The 22,901-nt window shown below is 38.6% G+C and overlaps 1 long non-coding RNA gene across 2 annotated transcripts in view; it reads right to left on the minus strand.

Annotated features, from left to right (window-relative positions):
* LOC129655043 (uncharacterized) overlaps positions 1 to 22,901 on the minus strand; it is a 51,282-nt gene that overhangs the window by 24,552 nt on the left and 3,829 nt on the right. Inside the window, exons 1-2 of one of the 2 annotated variants that reach the window (XR_008715722.1) lie at positions 14,075 to 14,233; positions 6,877 to 7,040 (exon numbers count right to left, since the gene is read on the minus strand). This is a non-coding gene — a long non-coding RNA (uncharacterized LOC129655043). Of the gene's footprint in view, positions 1 to 6,876; positions 7,041 to 14,074; positions 14,234 to 22,901 lie in introns of those variants that run through there. The other variant, XR_008715723.1, reaches the window with a different exon arrangement.

The raw sequence follows: 22,901 nt of genomic DNA on the forward strand, positions 1-22,901 counted from the left end.
TGTCTTTTTCTTTATCTCTCAGCCCCATACCTTTAAGAGTTGAACACCGATCTTTATAGGCACATTATATAATATTTTGCTTTGAACAAACAAGTACATATTGTTTATAGGGTAAAAGGAATCCACTTTCCTTGTCAATTTCCCTAATGATAGAAAACAGTCTTTATCAACTCCATGTTACTATAAAACAATTCGTGAACATCCTTTTTATGCACCTTGGTGAGACTTTTTCTCAGAGGAAGAACATAGTGTTGCGATTAATGCAAACATCAATATGCCTGCTGCTGCTGCTGCTGCTAAGTCGCTTCAGTCGTGTCCAACTCTGTGCAATCCCATAGACAGCAGCCCAACCAGGCTTCCCTGTCCCTGGGATTCTGAAGGCTAGAACACTGGACTGGGTTGCCATTTCCTTCTCCAATGCATGAAAGCGAAGAGTGAAAGTGAAGTCGCTCAGTCGTGTCCGACTCTTAGCGACCCCATGGACTGTAGCCCACAAGGCTCCTCCATCCATGGGATTTTCCAGGCAAGAGTACTGGAGTGGGGTGCCATTGCCTTCTCCGATCAATATGCCTACCAGTAGGCATTTTAAAAAATGGGCTTCCCTGATGGCTCAGATGTTAAAGAATCTTACTGCAATGCAGAAGACCCAAGTCCAATCCCTGGGTCAGAAAGATTCCCTGAAGAAGGAAATGGCTAACCACTCCAGTAATCTTTCCTGGAGAATTCCAAATTTCTGTGTTGTCATATCCCATTTGGCTTTATTCCTATTTATAAATATTGTCAGTCTGAGGGTTTAGTCAATTAAGTTAGGATTTGAGCACCATTTAGATTTTGTTCTTTCTCTTACAACCCTCAGAGCAGCACCACAGGCTTTAAATGTTTCTAGAGTTCCCTTGTAACGTGTATAGGGGCTGGCTTGCAGTAAATTGTTCTTAGTGTTTTCTCTCCCCTCAGTTTCAGGTTTTATCTTCGTAATTCCTCTTCAGAGAGTATCTCTGGTCTTCTTTAACTTCCCCAACAATACACTGCTGGTACTTGTTACTTTACACTTACTAGACTGGAGTTGATATGGAGTGTAAAGAGAGGATGCACTCTCTGTTTCCATGTTTCACGTTCAGCCTTTTCTTGGCACTCTGGCTCTGATACCTGGGATGGGGCTTTCTAAGTGACTACTCTTTCTCCCTGCTAAAGGAGATCTCTAATGTACTGGGCCTAGAACCTATCCACATTTCATTGGGTCTTCACCTGTGCCCTATACGCAAGCAATATGTTTGCTGCCCTTCCACACACAGCTTAAGGCTTTTTTCCCACAGGGAATACTGGAGAGCCCAAATGGGTCCTGCCTTCTACAGCTGCTGTTTGCTTCCCTGGGAGTAACCATAATGGAGACTTTCTTAGACTCCTATTCAACTTCCAGTCTTAAACAAGCTAAAGTTTGCAGTGTAGAAACCCAAAATAAGTATAAATTCTCTCTGTGTCTGTGACTTCCCGACTTCTATACTGTCATTCTAGTCTACGCTTGGTTTTTAACAATTTACTACAAATGTTAGCTGGATTCTATTTAACGACTTTCATGCTGCCTGGATTTTCAATATCTGCCCCAGGCAATACTCATACCATCTCTCCTTTGTAGTCACCAGTCGTCCCCTAAGTTTCAGGTTAGTTAGTTGTCCAGTACTCTCAGCTTTCTGACGCATTTACGAAGAGTTATGTTTTGTGCACTGTCTGGCTTTTCAACTTGTAAATATGAGGGCAACACCATTTTCAAGCTTTCTGCAATCTAAGCAGAAGCTGAAGGCTTATCAGTGTTAACATTAATTTTTCCACATTGGGTGAGCAATTTTTTAAGCACTGAGTAAAACACATTCCTTTCTTCCTCATTTATCAGACAATCCAAATTTATCATAATCAAGTTTTCACATACACATGGTCTATCTCTGACTTCTCTATTCTAACATTGTGGCATCTACCGTATGTTCTTAAATGGCCCTAAAATATTTTTGTTGCTGTAACTTCATAGAATGTCGTTAATAAGGCAAATAGTGTTTGCTCCTATTTTCCCAAGTCAGGAAACAATCCTTTCCTAAAAAAAGTTGTTGCATAAATACATTGTGTTATTCAAAACAAAGTACACGTATAATTTTAAGGTAAACTCTATTGATTTATAAAACAATTTGGGAATAATGAATATCTTTTAAAGTTTAAGTCATATGACTGAGGGACATAGAAAGGTTCTCGGCTAGAAAGATATCACTTGCTCCTCCAAATTCACTCTCTACCTTGCAGTACTTTTATCCATCTCAGGAGGCTGACTTTTATGTAGTTCAGAAACCAGGATATTTTGCTCTGTTTCTGTTTCGATCTTGTCATTAGGAGCCACCATCTGAAAATCAGACTGTGTGAACAAAAGAGGCTGGGAGATACAATCCTCTGGCTATGACCTTGAGGGATGATATTTGCCCTCATTCCTCTACCGAAGGCCACAGCTCCTGTTGGACAGGCTACTCCGACAGTGATGGCTTAGATGGGGTTACAGTATCTGTTAGATCACGTTGCCCTTTCAGTTCCCTTATATCTGAGCAGAACTCTATATACTCTTCACAGTCATCAACCAAATCTCCTATACTGTTAACCTCTTTTTAGAATGATCCCTTGGCTTTCTGCCTTTAACTGTGCTCTGGCTTGTTTCTTTAGAATACTGTTTCCCCTGCAACTTTCTCAGGATGTGACTAGTTCTTTTCTCACTATCTAAAATGTGAGTAGGTTGTTTCTAACAGCTAAATTTTGTTTGTAGATGTTTCTTCTTCCTAAAAACAGGACACTTTGAATCCCATGATATCACTTTACCCACCAATTACCTAATTATTGCAGGAATCTGTCATCACAGAGTTTACTTTGTTCTTTTCAAGTTATTGGCTCTTGGCATACTATATATTCTCTCCAACTAAATAAACCTTAAATTTGACATCAATAGCAACAAATATATTTAAAACTCTGGTGTCTTACTTTCTTATTTCCCTTTCACTGTGAAAATAACTTTAACAGCTTTAATAATGTGTAACTGTTGAACAAAAAAACTGCATATATTTAATGTATGCAATTTAAGTGAGTTTCAATATTTGCAGATACACATGAAACCACTATCACAGTCAAAACAATTAAGACATTCTATGGACATGGAATAACAGACTGGTTCCAAATAGGAAAAGGAGTACGTCAAGGCTGTATGTTGTCACCCTGTTTATTTAACTTATGTGCAGAGTACATCATGAGAAACGCTGGACTGGAAGAAACACAAGCTGGAATCAAGATTGCCGGGAGAAATATCAATAACCTCAGATATGCAGATGACACTACCCTTATGGCAGAAAGTGAAGAGGAACTCAAAAGCCTCTTGATGAAAGTGAAAGAGGAGAGTGAAAAAGTTGCTTAAAGCTCAACATTCAGAAAACGAAGATCATGGCATACGGTCCCATCACTTCATGGGAAATAGATGGGGAAACAGTGGAAACAGTATCAGACTTTATTTTTCTGGGCTCCAAAATCACTACAGATGGTGACTGCAGCCATGAAATTAAAAGACGCTTACTCCTTGGAAAGAAAGTTATGACCAACCTAGATAGCATATTCAAAAGCAGAGACATTACTTTGCCAAAAAAGGTTCATCTAGTCAAGGCTATGGTTTTTCCTGTGGTCATGTATGGATGTGAGAGTTAGACTGTGAAGAAGGCTGAGTGCCGAAGAATTGATGCTTTTGAACTGCGGTGTTGGAGAAGACTCTTGAGAGTCCCTTGGACTGCAAGGAGATCCAACCAGTCCATTCTGAAGGAGATCAGCCCTGGGATTTCTTTGGAAGGAATGATGCTAAAGCTGAAACTCCAGTACTTTGGCCACCTCATGCGAAGAGTTGACTCATTGGAAAAGACTCTGATGCTGGGAGGGATTGGGGGCAGGAGGAGAAGGGGACGACAGAGGATGAGATGGCTGGATGGCATCACTGACTCAATGGACGTGAGTCTGAGTGAACTCCAGGAGCTGGTGATGGACAGGGAGGCTTGGCGTGCTGCGATTCATGGGGTCACAAAGAGTCGGACATGACTGAGCAACTGATCTGATCTGATCTGATACTCCCAAATATCTGTTCATGCCTTTTTGTAATCCATCTTTCCATCTTTCATCCTCAAATACTGCTTCCCCTAGCTTACCTAGAAAGTTGACCGAGTGGTTCAAATTTAGACACACCTGTGCTAGTAAATATAATGTCTCCAATAATTCAATGCAAGCACATGTTTTCGAGGCACTTTCTTTTAGTTTTCATTGGCAATTCTTCTAGTAACACTACTCCAACCATCCACTGACTGCACTGAGGCATATTATTAATATCATCAACTTCTCATAGTCTCCCATTCAACCATTTATTTATTAAATGAATATTTAGTTTGCATTTATCTAGGAGAGGAATTTTCTAGTCAGTAGAAATAAACAGTGCTTAAAACAAATAAAAATATGCCTACTTGTAAGCAAATTGAAATAACAAAGTAGATATTTTTAGATGGTGATAAATATAAGGGTAATAAGAAATAAGCAAAAGAAAGAAAGGGGGACTAGAAAAGTCAAAAAGGTAATTACATTTTATACATGGCATAAGAAGGCCTCACTGTGAAAGTAACGTTAATAGCATTACCAATGTGGAACTGCTGTACAATAAACTACAAATATTTAATGTATGCAATTTAGAGAGTTTTGATATTTGCAAATACTCATGAAACCACTATCATTGGAGACAGAGTTTTTAACACCTTTAAATCTAATCAGATTATAGGGTCTATTTTAGAAACTATAAAACTAATTCAGAAAACTTGTCCTCAAAATTAAAGTATTTTCTTCTAAAATACTTCAGTACCAAAATATGTAATTGAATTCTCGAGAGTAGCAGAATCAGTAGAATATCGATAGATATAGACATAGATATTTGTCTAGATATAGATAGAGCTATAGACAGACATAGATAAAAGACATGGACAGACATAGACATAAGTATGCTGCTAAGTCGCTTCAGTTGTGTCCGATTCTGTGCAACCCCATAGACAGCAGCCCGCCAGGCTCCCCCGTCCCTGGGATTCTCCAGGCAAGAATACTGGAGTGGGTTGCCATTTCCTTCTCCAATGCATGAAAATGAAAAGTGAAAGTGAAGTCACTGTCGTGTCCGACTCTTCGCGACCCCATGGACTACAGCCTACCAGGCTCCTCCGTCCATGGGGTTTTCCAGGCAGGAGTACTGGAGTGGGGTGCCATTGCCTTCTCTGAGACATAAATATAGATACAGACAAAGATGGACATAGAAATAACATAGACATTACATATGGAAATTTTGAAAACTCAGCAGTGGCCCACAGGACTGGGAAAGGTCAGATTTCATTCCAATCCCAAAGAAAGGCAATGCCAAAGAATGTTCAAACTACCACACAATTGCATTCATATCACATGCTAGGAAAGTAATGATCAAAATTCTCCAAGCCAGGCTTCAAAAGTACGTGAACTGTGAACTTCCAGGTTTTCAAGCTGCATTCAGAAAAGGCAGAGGAACCAGAGATCAAATAGCCAACATCTGTTGGATTATTGAAAAAGCAAGAGAGTACCAGAAAAGCATCTACTTTCACTTCATTGACTACACCAAAGCCTTTGACTGTGTGGATCAAAACAAACTCTGGAAAATTCTTCAAGAGATGGGAATACCAGACCACCTGACCTGTCTCTTGAGAAATCTGTATGCAGGTCAAGAAGCAACAGTTAGAACTAGACATGGAACAACAGACTGGTTACAAATCAGGAAAGGAGTATGTCAAGGCTGTATATTGTCATCCTGCTTATTTAACTTCTATATAGAGTACATCATGCGAAATGCCAGGGATGAAGCACAAGCTGGAATCAAGATTGCTGGGAGAAATATCAGTAACCTCAGATATATAGATGATACAGCTCTTATGGCAGAAATGGAAGAGGAACTAAAGAGCCTCCTGATGAAAGTGAAAGGGGAGAGGGAAAAGACTGTCTTCAATTTCAACATTCAGAAAACATTCTGAATTTTTCAACATTCAAAAAAATCATGGCATCCAGTCCCATCACTTCATGGCAAATAGATGGGGAGACAATGGAAACAGTGACAGACTTTTTGGGGCTCCAAAATCATTGAAGATGGTGGCTGCAGCCATGAAATTAAAAGATGCTTGCTCCTTGGAAGCAAAGCTATGACTAACCTAGACAGCATATTAAACAGCAGACATTATTTTGCCAACAAAGATCCATCTAGTCAAAGCTATGGTTTTTCCAATAGACATGTCTAGATGTGAGAGTTGCACTATAGAGAATGCTGCCGAAGAATTGATGCTTTTGAACTGTGTTATTGGAGAAGACTCTTGAGAGTCCCTTGGACTGCAAGGAGATCCAACCAGTAAATCCTAAAGGAAATTGGTCCTGAATATTCACTGGAAGGACTGATGTTGAAGCTTAAACTCCAATACTTTGGCCATTTGATGTGAAGAACTGACTCATTTGAAAAGACCCGGATGTTGGGAAAGATAGAAGGCGGGAGGAGAAGGGGATGACAGAGGATGAGATGGTTGGATGGCATCATCGACTTGATGGACATGAGTTTGAGTAAACTTCAGGAGTTGGTAAGGGACAGGGAAGCCTGGCGTGCTGCAGTCTACGGGGTTGCAAAGAGTTGAACATGACTGAGTGACTGAACTGAAGGCATAGATATAGACATAGGTGAATACACATATACACACATATATATACACATACTAATATATACATAAATAATTAATATATATCTGAGTATATAAATTTCTCTATTGGAAGAAATAGACTTACTTAGTTATGGAAGCTGAGACATCCCAAGATCTGCAGTCAGCAAGTGGGCGACCCAGGAGAGCCAATGGTATAGTTTCAGTCTGAATCAGAAGGCTTGAGAAGCAGGCAAGCTGATGGTATGAGTTCCAATATGAGTCCTAGTCTGAAGGCCAGAGAATTTCCAGCTGGAAGACAGTCAAGCCAAAACAATAGATTCTATCTTACTCAATCTTATTGTTCTGTTCAAGTCTTCAGTGTCTGAATGGCCACCCTGCCTTCCCCAATCAGACATTGGGTAGGGGTATCTGCTTTACTCAGTTTACAGACACAAATATTATTCTGTTCCAGAGGTACCCTCATAGACTTACCCAGAATAATATTTAACCAAATACCTGGAGAGTTGGTGGCCCAGAAAGTTGACACAGAAAATTAACTATTATGGTTACCAAGTAATTAAATGTATTGAATGTATGTATTGATTTCACTATATGGATGGGACACGTGAAAATGATGTAAAATATATGTTAAATGTCTCACTATGTATATACTGTGATTTAAATTAATAAATGCTGAAACATATAAGTAATTAAACTGTGAAAAATGAAATATGATTATTTGCTTTGGTCAAGGTTAATTCAAAGAACCAGCTTATTAACTTACTTAATGAATTGCATTGATAGGTATCAACAGAGTTTAGGAGAATCACTTTAACTTGGTGAAGATACTCTTCAAAAGAAAAGGGGCTCTTTTATATACTTTTCTGCTTATATACAAACACAAGTACTTTCCTCAATTACAAATGCTTTGCATTTGAGAAGCGTTAACACATTTGAAACTGATTATTATTAAAATTGTAATGACTATTATTTAAAACAAAAAAATGTTATTCATTATAAATATGATCTATATGAACAAGTTCTCCTTATATTATCATGTGAAACGAGTTGCCAGTCCAGGTTCGATGCACGATACTGGATGCTTGGGGCTGGTGCACTGGGACGACCCAGAGGGATGGTATGGGGAGGGAGGAGGGAGGAAGGTTCAGGATGGGGAACACGTGTATACCTGTGGTGGATTCATGTTGATATATGGCAAAACCAATACAATATTGTAAAGTTAAAAAAAAATTAAAAAAAAAAGAAATAATTTCTTATGCAGTTCATAATTTCAGATAATACATATTCTGAAAATGAAAACATTTCCTCAAATCTAAATCATTTAATATAAAATTAGTTATAGAATAACCACTATATTTAAGTTTTAAATAAAAGACAAAATTGTAATTTTTAAAATTTTTTTAAACATTGTGTGTGGTTTAGTCACTAAGTCATGTCTAACTCTTTAGACTGCAGCCTGCCAGACTCCTCTGTCCATGGGATTTCCCAGGTAAGAATACTGGAGTGGGTTGCCAACATTTCCTTCTCCAGGGTATCTTCCTGACCCAGGACTTGAACCCACATCTCTTGCATTGCAGGTAGATTATCTATCTACCCACTGAACCATGAGGGAAGCCCTTTAAAACATTGTACTGTCAAGAAATTACAATTTTTTCAACACATTTTTTCAGATAATAACATGCAGCAGCTTAGCTGGCATACTAATAATTGTCTTGAAGTATCCAGAATATAGATAAATTTCTACTAGAGCAGGAATCAGAGATTTGTATTCAAAATTCCTAAATCTCCAAATAGTGGTCATAGAAGATTATGTTGTTTAGTCGCTAAGCTGTGTCCAACTGTTTGCGATTCCATGGACTGTATCCCACCAGATTCATCTGTCCATGGGATTTCCCAGGTAAGAACATTAGAGTGCATTGCTATTTCCTTCTCCAGGGGATCTTTCTGACCCAGGGATCGAACTATGTCACCTGCATTGGCAGGAGGATTCTTTACCACTGAATCATCAGTGAGGTCCTAAATGATTATAAGGAATAAAAACTGTAATAACTCCAAGTAACCATCTCAACAGACATAATTTTAGAGCTAATAAGAAACTATATCTCATTTCCTGTCATTCTTTGTATTTTTCTGCCTGTTGAGAATTGGAGAGAACTCTTTCCTTAAGATATTTGTATCTTTCCACCTTTCTTAGTTTTCTTCTCTGTTTCTTCAACCTCAGACTCCTCCCCTGTTTCCTCAGTCTCCATCTAGTCAGTGTTCCTCAGAAATCTCTATTTTTTTTTTCTTTACACGACTGTGTAGGTTCCCTATATATAAACTCACGAAATAACGATCACAACAAAGTTTATGTAAAAGCTCAAATCATATTGCTACTGTACCCTCCAAACATTAAAATCCATAAAGTAGACTTGACATGTGGATAAGCATCTCAAACTTAATACATTTAATTGTGCCATTTTGCTGTCTTCAAAAATTATTTTCCTCTTTCCCCATCCTGATTGACTAAGTGCTGCAATTCTCATTTTTTAACATCTTTCATATCCATCTCCTTGTTTTTCTGCTCACTGCTTAAGTTAGACTCCCATCAATTTTGCAGGACTTTTGTTAAATTTCTGAATTATAATTACAAACCTGGCCTTGTACTTGTTGGAAAGTTTGGGTTTTTTTGCTTACACTTTTATTCTGTAAATAATGCCCAAATATTATATTTTCTTTAATACTTAAATCTTTTTTTACACACAGGATTAACACTGTAAATTGTAGTAATAATAACTGAATATTACCATGAGTTATGGTATGTAAGGCAGTTTAAAATGTGTCATCTCTGATATACACTATCATGTGTAAAATGCATAACTAGTGGGAAGCTGCTATAGAACACAGGGAATCCAGCCTAGAACTCTGTGATAACCTTTTCAGTGGGAAGGGGTAGGGGAGGAAGGATCAAGAGGGAGGGAATATATGTATAATTATGACTGATCCACATTGTCATATGGCAGAAACCAACACAACATTGTAAAGCAATCTTCCTCCAATTAAAAAATTTTAAAAATTGTCATCTCCAGCAGCTGTTTCATATTAAGGATTTTTTTACTTTATTTTAGAACAACAAAATAAAATTTCAAAGTCTGGATACAATAGTATATAAATTATTATTGCAGCTTTGCCACCATTTAATCAAGAATCCCTGTGAAATTAACTCTCATGGACTTTAATGACCTCATTTGAGAGAAGAACAAATGTCTTAGATGGCTTCAAATATTTCTTCCAGATCTAAACTTTTGTAATTCTGCTTATGAAAAGATTGGAGTCAAATTATTTGCAACACCCCCCCCCAAAAAAAATCAAACAAATGTCCAAAGGATCCTTTAAAAAGTCATGCTTAAATTCAATACTGAAAATTATATTCATTTAAATGTTATAAAATATTTATTTGATTTAATGTGAATGTAGACTAAGGGAGAAATTAAAACTTTTTTTCACATAATTGAATCATGGCAGCTCTCCTTATACTACTTGGGTAAATGAATCTCATCTTTTATCTACACCTTTCCAACAGAGCTTTGCCTTAGCATTAGCAAAGCAGATTAATTCAGTACTTCCCTGTGTTTACTACCTAATATTTCAAATTCAGCACATCTCCAGTAAAGTAAAACTGGATCACATTTAAAACCAATCCTATTTGAACAATTTTACACTGTCATGGTTGGAAGTGCAGGAAATAACCGGAAAATGAATGTTATAATTCACTTTTTCCCCTGGAAGATAATTTTAACACAATCATTTATGAATATCATTTAAAAACTTCCAGATAATCCTCAAATAACTTCTAAGGGTTGACTTCCACTCTCTGTGTGCATATGCAAAGTATTGTATCGTAAGAGTAGCAGCCATATCAGAAGCCACTGATAATCATATACCAGTGATCCACAGATTCTATAGGAACTAGAATGCAGCTTTTTCAAGGGCCCCAGCATTTGAAAACTGTATGTCAGAAAAAATTAAATGGTTATTTTGTTGTTTAAAAATGGAAAAAAATATAAAATGAAAGAAGTTTCGGGAGGAGAGAGAGTTGAGAGGGAGAACAGAAGAAAAAGGAAAGGAACAGTCAGGTTTGGAATGAAAAAAAAAAAAATACAAAACACATCTCTTTGTGTCATTTAACTGAATCAGAATAACTCCAGAGGAGACTGATGACCTGAAGTATCAAAAAGAAAAAAAAAGAAAACAAATGGAAAATCAATTTGAGACAGATCATACCTAGCAGTGGTTTTAAACTGACATGTATAGAACTCAGTTAACCTCGGTTAAATATTTCTTTGGTCTGTTTTCCAAGTGATTATAGGTGCTGCTATGGTCCTGAAATATCGTTATTAATGCATCTGTGTATGACAAAGTAAATAACTGTTTATATGTTGAAAGTGAAAGTCACTTGGTCGTGTCCGACTCTTTGCAACCCCATGGACTATAGTCCATGGAATTCTCCAGGCCAGAATCTTGGAGTGGGTAGCTGTTCCCTTCTCCAGGGGATCTTCCTAATCCAGGGATTGAACCCAGGTCTCCTGCATTATTGCAGGCGGATTCTTTACCAGGTGAGCCAACTTTCACATACATGCCAGAAGTTGTCTCATCAATTAATTAACTCATTCAACTTGTTTTAGATGGGTATGAAAATTACATTACCTTAAGCATTATAATTCATTTCTTAAAAGGAATTCTTTTTTTTTTTTTAACTTTACAATATCATATTGGTTTTGCCATACATCAACATGAATCTGCCACAATTCTATCTTGTGGGTATGGGGAGGGAGGTGGGAGGGGGGTTCAGGATGGGGAACACGTGTACACCTGTGGTGGATGCATGTTGATGTATGGCAAAACCAATACAATACTGTAAAGTTAAAAAAATAATAATTATAATAAAAAATTTTAAAAATAAAAATAGGCAGGCTATTTTTATTCCAGTCTTATTCATATTAATTTATCCACACTGACAATGCATGTAAGTAAAATGGCGGGAAAGAGGATAAAATCATAGAGTGATATTAACTGAGACATATTACTCCTAAAGCTTTCCTAATGATATCTATTTCTAGATTGGTGATGAAAAATTTAATGTAAAAATGAACAGAAATAAATTTACTCGTTTCTTTCAAAAGTAACAAAGACATCATATTCAAAATTTCACTATCACTAGCCTTTAATAAAATTTTCCAAACACTTAAATATGTATTAATATAATTTTTGTGCTAAATTTTAAAAAGTGACATGGATTTTATAGTATAAAAAATAGTGGAAATATATTTTATTTAGATTTTTTTCTTTATTCACCCAATATGAAAGAAATTTTGCAAAAGTATTTAATTTTTAAAATATCATGTTCATTATCTGGATATTTAAGATATATAATGTCTAACATCAAACTTGTTGCAATGAATCACTGGGCAAAAAAACGTTAGTAGCCTTCCCAATTTTCCTGATTTTTTTTGCTAACAGAATTTTGACATGTTTAAGCAATACAAGGCTTATACTTTGACAATGGATTACGACTGGTCTAAGCCACCTAAGATTCTGACATTCTTCCTTTTCCTTTTATTCCTTGCTGCTAGGAGTAACCACGTGGCCCAGTTCTAGCTAATGACATGTAAAGGGAACTCTTTTAGAAAGAAGGTGGTTCTCTTGGCAAACTTTTGCTTTCCTAGCAAAAGAAATGGACATGCTAGCATCACTTTCTCTATGTACCTGTTATTCCTGCCTTAAATAGCTACATGAGCTATAAACATCCAGAGACATTTAATATACATATATGTAGCAAACACAAGTAATATAAGTTTAAGTCATTTGCAAATATATTGTTGAACTGCTGAATGAGTATCACTGAGGCACAGACAGACAGGTTTCTTGAAATTTGGAAATATTAATCTTTAATTAGCCCAGTTCAGTCGCTCAGTCGTGTCCAACTCTTTGCGACCCCATGAATCGCAGCATGCCAGGCCTCCCTGTCCATCACCAACTCCCGGAGTTCACTCAGACTCACGTCCATCGAGTCAGTGATGCCATCCAGCCATCTCATCCTCTGTCGTCCCCTTCTCCTACTGCCCCCTATCCCTCCCAGCATCAGAGTCTTTTCCAATGAGTCAACTCTTCACACAAGGTGGCCAAAGTACTGGAGTTTCAGCTTTAGCATCATTCCTTCCAAAGAAATCCCAGGGCTGATCTTCTTCAGCATGGACTGGTTGGATCTCCTTGCAGTCCAAGGGACTCTCAAGAGTCTTCTCCAACACCACATTAATTAATCTTTAATTAAGCCACTATCAATTTGATTTTTTTCTGTCCTTTGCTTTCCAAAGAATTTTTCTCTAATTCAATCACTAAAATTTAGCAGAAGTTAATAATGCAACATTGGCATTTGGCTACATATGTATCTAATATGTACATACCAAATATCTGTCTTAAAATTGAGATGTAGTTTCTCATTCTTCTCATGGTATAACTCTCAGGTAGGTCCCTGCCAATCTCTGACTCCAAAACTCTTACATGCCCTGATAGTTCATCAACATCTCAATCATTCAGATTCATTTGGTTCTCTTATATATCTGATATGCAACTAAACTAAGAGATTTTATTGTTTTCTGTTTTAAGAAATGATGTATTTATTTTAAAATTATAAAGATATGCATAGAGTATGCCAAGTGAAATAACAAGTTAAAACTACCCAACCCCTAGCAGTTTAACAATGATCAACAGGACTACCAAAAAAAAAGATAACTTGTGTTCAAAGACAAAGAAGAAGCTAGAGTGAAGTGGTAGGAAGGATACAAACAATAAACCAAAACCCATACCCAGCAGGTGGGCAACCCAAAAACTGGAGAACAATAATGCCAACATTAATACAACACAATACCCAATGTTGTGAAGGTCCTGAGCCCCACGTCACGCTCTTCAGCTTGGGGATCCAGTCAAGGCAAAGGGAATCCCCAGGAAATCTGACCTTAAGGGCCAGTGGGATTTGATTACAGAAACCGAGACTCCACTCTTGGAGGCCAAAACCAAAATCCTGCATGTATGAGAACCCAGAGGAAAGGACCAGTGACGCCACAGGAGACTGAATCAGACCTACCTGTAGTGTTGGAGGGTCTTATGTGAGGGCAAGGGTTGGCAGTGGCTTGCCACAGGGGCACTGGCAGGAGCAATTCTGGGAGGTACCCCTTGGTGTGAGCCCTCTTGGAGGTCATCATTGAATCTACCATAAGGTCCACAGACTCCAGAGCTGGCTTGCCTCAGGTCAGACAAATAACAGGAAGGGAGAGCAAAGTCACCCATTAGCAGTGTGCTGCTTGCTCAGTTGCTTCAGTCATATCCAGCTCTTTGCAACTGTATGGACTCTAGCCCACGAGGCTCTACTGTCCATGGGATTCTCTAGGCAAGAATACTCAGGGTATTCTAAGTGGGTTGCCAGGCCATTTTCTTCCAGGAAATCTTCCTCACTCAGGGATCGAACCTTTGTGTCTTATGTCACCCTGCACTGGCAAGCAGGTTCTTTACCACTAGCGCCAGCTGGGAAGCCCACCCATCAATGGTAATTGGATTAAAGTTTTACTGAGCATGAGCATGGTCCTGCCCACTAGAGCAAGACCCAGTTATTCCCACCACCAGTCCCTCCTATCAGGAAATTTATACAAGCCACTTAGACTCAACCACCAGAGGGCAGACAGCAGAAGCAAGAAGAACCACAATCTCACATTGGCTAAAACCAAAACCACATCAACAGCAAGTTAACCAGGATGAAAAAGCAGAGGGTTTCATCCCAGATAAAGGGACAAAATAAAACCCTGGGGGTGGGAGATTTATAAATAAAGTAGAAATATGCAAGTTTCCAGAAAAAAAGAATTCAGAATAATAATAGTAAAGATGATTCAAGATCTTGGGGGGGAAAAAAAAAAAAAAAAAACAGAGGCAAAGATTGAGAAGTTGCAAGAAATGTTTACCAAAGAACTAGAAGAACTAAAAAACAAAGATGAGCAATAGGAAGAAGGAATCAATAGCAGAATAACTGATGCAGAAGAATAGCTAAGTGACCTAGAGGACAGAATGGTAGAAATCACCGTTGCAGAACAGAATATAGAAAAAAGAATTAAAAAACGAAGATAGCCTAAGAGACCTCTAGGACAGATCAACCACACCAACGTCACATTATAGGGGTCCCAGAAGGAGAAGAGAGAGAAAGGACCCAAGAAATAATAGTTGAAAACTTCCCTAACATCAGAAAGGAAATAGCCAACCAAATTCAGGAAGCACAGAATCCCTGGCAGGATAAACCCAAGGAGGAGCACATCAAAACACATAGTAATCAAAATAATGAAAATCAATTATGTCCAGCTTGCAGATGGGACCTTCTCACTGTGTTCTCACATGGCCTTTCCTCTGGATGGGAGTGGGAGCCCAGAGAGAGTGGACTCTAGTCTCCCTTCCTTTATGTTTCTATATTACTTGAAAGCATCTACTAAACAAAAGTGCCTTTACTATAGCTTAAAACAAAGAAAGAATTTCTAACACTTTGAAAGTTGGTGGTGAAAATATATTTAGGAATTGAATACTTTTAAATCCTCTTCAAATGCATTTATTCAGTAAGTTATTTGACATCTACTACATGTTAGGCACCGCTATGGTCTGATTGCTTGTGTCTCTTCAGAATTTGTATGTTGAAATTCTAATACCTGACAGCATTAGGAGGAGAGGCCTTTGGGAAATGCTTAGGATACAAGGGTGGAGCCCTCATGACGGGATTAGTGCCCTTATAAAGTAAAGCCCAGGAGCTTGCTAGCCTCATTCTACCACACTAATAACACAATGAGAAGCTGGCAGCCCTAAGTCTAAAAGAGGGCTCTCAACTGACTATACTGGCAGTCTGATCTCAGACTTTCAGGCTACAGAATTGTGAGCAATAAATTTTTGTTGTTAACATGCTACTCAGCCTGTAGCTACTCAGCCTGTAGTATTTTGTTATAGCAGACTGAGTGGTAAGCTACAAGGATATATTATATACAACACAGTGAATATAACCAATATTTTATAAAAACTACAAATGGAATATAATTTTAAAAACTGTGAATCACTATATGGTACATGTGTAGCACATGATGTTGTACATCAACTATACTTTAATTAAAAAAAAAAAAGATACACACCCTCCTAGCTGGTGATAAGGATGTGAATTTAACACACAACTTTTTGCCTTCATACATACAGCATTCAAGTCTGAGATGGGTTGGGAAAATCCCCATTGGAGAATGGAATGGCTACCCACTCCAGTATTCTGGGATGGAGAATTTCACGGATTATACAGTCCATGGGGTTGCAAAGAATTGGACACAACTGAGCAACTAGGATGGCCCACAGAGCACGGGTGTCTGCGACGGCACACAGAGCACGGCGGAGAGGAGCTACTCCACGTCAGAGGTCAGGGGCAGAAGCCAGGAGGACCGCATGTCCAAGGGGCGGTGGCAAGAGGAGTCACCCCACGTCAAGGTCAGGGGCAGCGGCCTAGAGTGCCAGGCTGCGACAGCACAGGAGCAGCTAAGAGGAGCTACCCCACGTCCGAGGTCAGGGGCGGCAGCAGAGAGGAGCTACCCCGTGTCCAAGGTCAGGGGCGGTGGCCAAGAGTGCCAGGCTGTGACAGCGCAGGAGAAGCCAAGAGGAGCTACCCCACATCCTAGGCCAGAGGTGGCGGCCAGGAGGGGCAACCCCATGTCCAAGGAGCGGTGGCTGTGCAGCGCAGAAGGGCCTAGAGGAGCTATTCCACATTCAAGGTCAGGAGGGGCGGTGGTGAGAAGATATCCCTCGTCCAAGGTAAGGAGCAGTGGCTGCGCTTTGCTGGAGCAGATGTGAAGATATACCCCACATCCAAGGTAAGAGAAACCCAAGTAAGACGGTTGATGTTGCAAGAGGGCATCAGAGGGCAGACACACTGAAACCATACTCACAGAAAACTAGTCAATCTAATCACACTAGGACCACAGCCTTGTCTAACTCAATGAAACTAAGCCATGCCCATGGGGCAACCCAAGACACGCGGGCATGGTGGAGAGGTCTGACAGAATGTGGTCCACTGGAGAAGGGAATGGTAAACCACTTCAGTATTCTTGCCTTGAGAACCCCATGAAAAGTATGAGAAGGAAAAATGATAGAATACTGAAAGAGGAACTCCCCAGATTGGTAGGTGCCCAATATGCTACTGGAGATCAGTGGAGAAATAACTCCAGAAAGAATGAAGGGATGGAGCCAAAGCCAAAACAATACCGAGCTGTGGATGTGACTGGCGATAGAAGCAAGTTCTGATGCTGTAAAGAGCAATATTGCGTAGGAACCTGGAATGTCAGGTCCATGAACCAAGGCAAACTGGAAGTGGTCAAACAGGAGATGGCAAGAGTGAACCTCGACATTCTAGGAATCAGCGAACAAAAATGGACTGGAATGGGTAAATTTAACTCAGATGACCATTATATCGACTACTGTGGGCAGGAATCCCTTAGAAGAAATGGAGTAGCCATCACTGTCAACAAAAGAGTCCGAAATGCAATACTTGGATGCAATCTCAAAAACTACAGAATGATCTCTGTTCGTTTCCAAGGCAAACCATTCATTATCACAGTAATCCAAGTCCATGCCCCGAACAATAACGCTGAAGAAGCTGAAGTTGAAGAGTTCTATGAAGACCTAAAAGACCTTTTAGAACTAACACCCAAAAAAGATGTCCTTTTCATTTTAGGGGACTGGAATGCAAAAGTAGGAAGTCAAGAAACACCTGGGGTAACAGGCAATTTGGCCTTGGAATACGGAATGCAGCAGGGCAAAGACTAAGAGAGTTTTGCCAAGAAAATGCACTGGTCATACCAAACACCCTCTCCAACAACACAAGAAAAGACTCTACACATGGATATCACCAGATGGTCAACACCAAAATCAGACTGATTATATTCTTTGCAGCCAAAGATGGAGAAGCTCTATACAGTCAGCAAAAACAAGACCGGGAGCTGACTGTGGCTCAGATCATGAACTGCTTATTACCAAATTGAGACTTAAATTGAAGAAAGTAGGGAAAACCACTAGGCCATTCAGTATGACCTAAATCAAATCCCTTATGATTTAGGTCATACCTGAATGGTCTAGTGGAAGTGAGAAATAGATTTAAGGGACGAGATCTGATAGATAGAGTGCCTGATGAACTATGGATGGAGGTTCCTGACATTGTACAGGAGACAGGGATCAAGACCATCCGCATGGAAAAGAAAGGCAAAAAAGTAAAATGACTGTCTGGGGAGGCCTTACAAAGAGCTGTGAAAAGAAGAGAAGCGAAAAGCAAAGGAGAAAAGGAAAGATATAAGCATCTGAATGCAGAGTTCCAAAGAATAGTAAGGAGAGATAAGAAAGCCTTCCTCAGCAATCAATGCAAAGAAATAGAGGAAAACAACAGAATAGGAAAGACGAGAGATTTCTTCAAGAAAATTAGAGATACCAAGGGAACATTTCATGCAAAAATGGGCTCGATTAAGGAGAGAAATGGTATGGACTTAACAGAAGCAGAAGATATTAAGAAGAGGTGGACAGATACGCAGAATAACAGAACAAAAAGGATCTTCATGCCCAAGATAATCACGATGGTGTGATCACTGACCTAGAGCCAGACATCCTGGAATGTGAAGTCAAGTGGGCCTTAGAAAGCATCACTATAAACAAAGCTGGTGGAGGTGATGGAATTCCAGTTGAGCTATTTCAAATCCTGAAAGATGATGCTGTGAAAGTGCTGCACTCAATATGCCAGCAAATTTGGAAAACTCAGCAGTGGACACAAGACTGGAAAAGGTCAGTTTGCATCCCAATCCCAAAGAAAGGCAATGCCCAAGAATGCTCAAACTACCACACAGTTGCACTCATCTCACACGCTAGTAAAATAATGCTCAAAATTCTCCAAGCCAGGCTTCAGCAATACATGAACCATGAACTTCCTGATGTTCAAGCTGGTTTTAGAAAAGGCAGAGGAACGAGAGATCAAATTGCCAACATCTGCTGGATCATTGAAAAAGCAAGCGAGTTTCAGAAAAACTTCTATTTCTGCTTTATTGACTATGCCAAAGCCTTTGACTGTGTGGATCACAATAAACTGTGGAAAATTCTGAAAGAGATGGGAATACCAGACCACATGACCTCCCTCTTGAGAAATCTATATGCAGGTCAGGAAGCAACAGTTAGAACTGGACATGGAACAACAGACTGGTTCCAAATAGGAAAAGGAGTACGTCAAGGCTGTATATTGTCACCCTGCTTATTTAACTTATATGCAGAGTACATCATGAGAAACGCTGGGCTGGAAAAAGCACAAGCTGGAATCAGGATTGCAGGAGAAATATCACTAACCTCCGATATGCAGATGACACCACACTTATGGCAGAAAGTGAAGAGGAACTAAAAAGCCTCTTGATGAAAGTGAAAGTGGAGAGTAAAAAAGTTTGCTTAAAGCTCAACATTTAGAAAACAAAGATCATGGCATCTGGTCACATCACTTCATAGGAAATACACAGGGAAAGAGTGGAAACAGTGTCAGACTTTATTTTTGGGGGCTCCAAAATCACTGCAGATGGTGACTGCAGCCATGAAATTAAAAGACACTTACTCCTTGGAAGGAAAGTTATGACCAACCTAGATAGCATATTCAAAAGCAGAGACATTACTTTGCCAACAAAGTTCCGTCTAGTCAAAGCTATGGTTTTTCCAGTGATCATTATGGATGTGAGAGGTGGTCTGTGAAGAAAGCTGAGTGCTAAAGAATTGATGCTTTTGAACTGTGGTGTTGGAGAAGACTCTTGAGAGTCTCTTGGACTGCTAGGAGATCTAACCAGTCCATTCTGAAGGAGATCAGCCCTGGGATTTCTGTGGAAGAAATGATGCTAAAGCTGAAACTCTAGGACTTTGGCCACCTCATGAGAAGACTTGACTCAATGGAAAAAACTCTGAAGCTGGGAGGGGTTGGGGGCAGGAGGAGAAGGGGACGACAGAGGATGAGATGGCTGGATGGCATCACTTACTTGATGGACGTGAGTCTGAGTGAACTCCGGGAGTTGGTGATTGACAGGGAGGCCTGTCATGCTGCGATTCATGGGGTTGCAAAGAATTGGACAGGACTGAGCAACTGAACTAAACTAAACTGAGCAACTTTCATTTCACTTCAGTCTGAGATAGACACAATACATAAAAATCAATATTAGCTGATAATTGTGGTATAAAGGAAAAAAAAAAGAAAAGTACAGAGATGGTGAGAAATGGGAAAGATATTTATTTTAAATGAATCACCTCTCAAGGGCAGTTATTTGAGTAGAGATTCGAAAAAGCAAAGATCTCTGAGCCATGCAGACATCTGGAGGATAAGATGCCCTGCAAAAGAAAGAGTGAGTACTGTAGGACTCACTTCCTACTGCCCTGCAGTAGAAACAGTGAAGGTTTGTGTGGGAGCATGTATTACATTTGGAAAGATTGTCCTGTAAAACCTCTAAAATGTCTCTTCTCCTTTCCTCTCTAATTAGTGAAGAATTGACTCGTGGAGTTGCATTTTTCACCTGAAAGATATTATTCCTGTGTGTGTGGGGGGGGGAGGGGGTTTAATAGCTAAGTCATGGCTGACTCTTTTCATGACACTATGGGTTATAGCCCACCAGGTTCCTCTGTCCATGGGATTTCCCAAGCAAGAATACTGGAATGGGTTGCCACTTCCTTCTCCAGGGGATTTTCCCAACCCAGGGAGCAAACTGTGTTTTCTGCTTGGCAGGCAGATTCTTCACCACTGAGCCACCTGGGAAGAGCTTATTCCTTTTTACTTTTAATTTATATAATATTATCATCATTCATTATTGCTCAACAACAGTATAACAATAGCTATTATACAGTGAATGTTAAGTAAAATTATAATAGATTATATTTATTCAACTCTTATTATATGTTTCAAGAAGGAAGGAGTGGTTAATTTTACATAACAAAGTTAAATTTCCCAAAATGTAATTTCCCTTGATCATCTTGCGGAGGAAAATAACTTTAACTTCATCTTTAGGCAAAGAAAAGCTTAAAAGAGGTAAACATTTTCCCAATTTTGTGCAAATAGAAACTTGGGGAAGTATAAACTGTGTGTGTTCAGGACTGTGCTAAGGAAGCCAGCTATAAGTATGAATAAGCCTTTTGCCCTGATCTTGAGGGATTCATAATCCATTAAGACAGACAAGTAAAGAGACAGCTGAAGCATGAGCTAAGCAGTGCAGACTTCTGTGTAAAGCTGACGTAGCAGCGTGAGGCTTCCCTTAAAAATTCTAGCTCCGCTGGGTGAGTGAAGCCCGTGAGCCTCGGTCCAAATCAGAGAGCATGAAAGAAAGAAGAGACTGTCAGAACAGAACACAGGCATGAAAGGGCTTCAGACCTTGATATATGAGAGGAGTTAAAATATTCTTATCACAACTATAACAGGGAATTGTAGAGTTAAAGCAGGAGAGAAAAATATTTATATTACAGATTCAAGAGCTTCGATTATATTCCTCATGATGATGAGTGAGCTATCCAAAATGTGTAAGCAGGGAAGTGTGTTCTTAAAGATGAGCCCATTGATTTTGTAGATGATAGATTGGAAAATGAATAAACTGAAATAAGGATAACTAGTGAAGTGTATTTTATACCAGTGACACTGGGGGACACATAATAGCAAAGCACCCATCTTACGTATAAGCATTATTTATTTAGGGTCTTTCCTTTTACGTGCAGTTTTTCCTTATTTTATTTTTAACAGACAAAGAAACACAACCTACCTTTCTCACACTGAAATGATTTAAAATGCTTGTGTGTTGGCTTACCATTGACCTTTTAATTAAAATTTAATTTATGATATTGATTATGTTTATATAAATTAATTTCCTTAGACAGCAGGTGTTGGCCTGTAGGAGTTTAGTTTAGTTTTCTATTAAGCAATGAATATAGTCATAAAAATATAATAAAGAGTTAATGAGTATATATGTATTACACTTAGTAACAATATTGACAAAACCTTTTAAGATGGTATTTTCCTATTTTACCTGCTAATTATGAGAAAATTTAATTAACACATAGAAATGATGAGCCATGGTATATTTAATTTACAAATATAGCATCATACACTTTTCTATACCAGGCTGAAAATTTATTGAATTCATATATTTAGTCAGGATTATGTTAAAAATGCCTTTTTAACATAATGCAATCTAAACAATGCAATTATTTAATTCTGTCTTCACCTTAGACTAGTACTTAGAATAGAATGTCATAATGCTTAATTGACTGAATAAACAAATTTTTGACAGATTTATTCATAACATAATTTTTAAATGGCTCTAACTGCATAGTTATTTAAAAATGATTTTAAAAATCATGTATGTAAATGTTAAGAGGTAATTTTTACTGTAAGAACATATACTGATTTCATGGTATAAACCATGATACTATAGGTATTTAACACATGAAAACATACTGTTCTCTAGGCTTATCTTTATTTATTTTCTATCTTTCCCAGCAAGAAATTCTAAGGATAACTGATGTAACATTTTGAGGAATACTAATGATTAATTTTATCTACACAACTTACCCCCTATCATATTAGTTGAGATAAAGGAAAGGAGAATCAGGTTTTCAGGAAATGCTTTCTAATAAGCTCATTGTTCAGGAATTCCTGAAACATAATATATTATATAATCTGCAAATAGGACATGTATCTTCTATAAAATTATTTTTAATTGATTATTTTAATTATAATCAATTGGTTTAATATATTTTGTTACTGACCACACAGTGAAGCCTCTCTTTATATATGTTAAAAATTGAAAAACCTTGACTGTGTGGATCAGAATAAACTGTGGAAAATTCTGAAAGAGATGGGAATACCAGACCACATGACCTGCCTCTTGAGAAATCTATATGCAGGTCAGGAAGCAACAGTTAGAACTGGACATGGAACAACAGACTGGTTCCAAATAGGAAAAGGAGTACGTCAAGGCTGTATATTGTCACCCTGCTTATTTAACTTATATGCAGAGTACATCATGAGAAACACTGGGCTGGAGGAAGCACAAGCTGGAATCAAGA

The sequence above is a fragment of the Bubalus kerabau genome, chromosome 6 (assembly GCF_029407905.1).
Source record: "Bubalus kerabau isolate K-KA32 ecotype Philippines breed swamp buffalo chromosome 6, PCC_UOA_SB_1v2, whole genome shotgun sequence".
Lineage (NCBI taxonomy): Eukaryota > Metazoa > Chordata > Mammalia > Artiodactyla > Bovidae > Bubalus > Bubalus kerabau.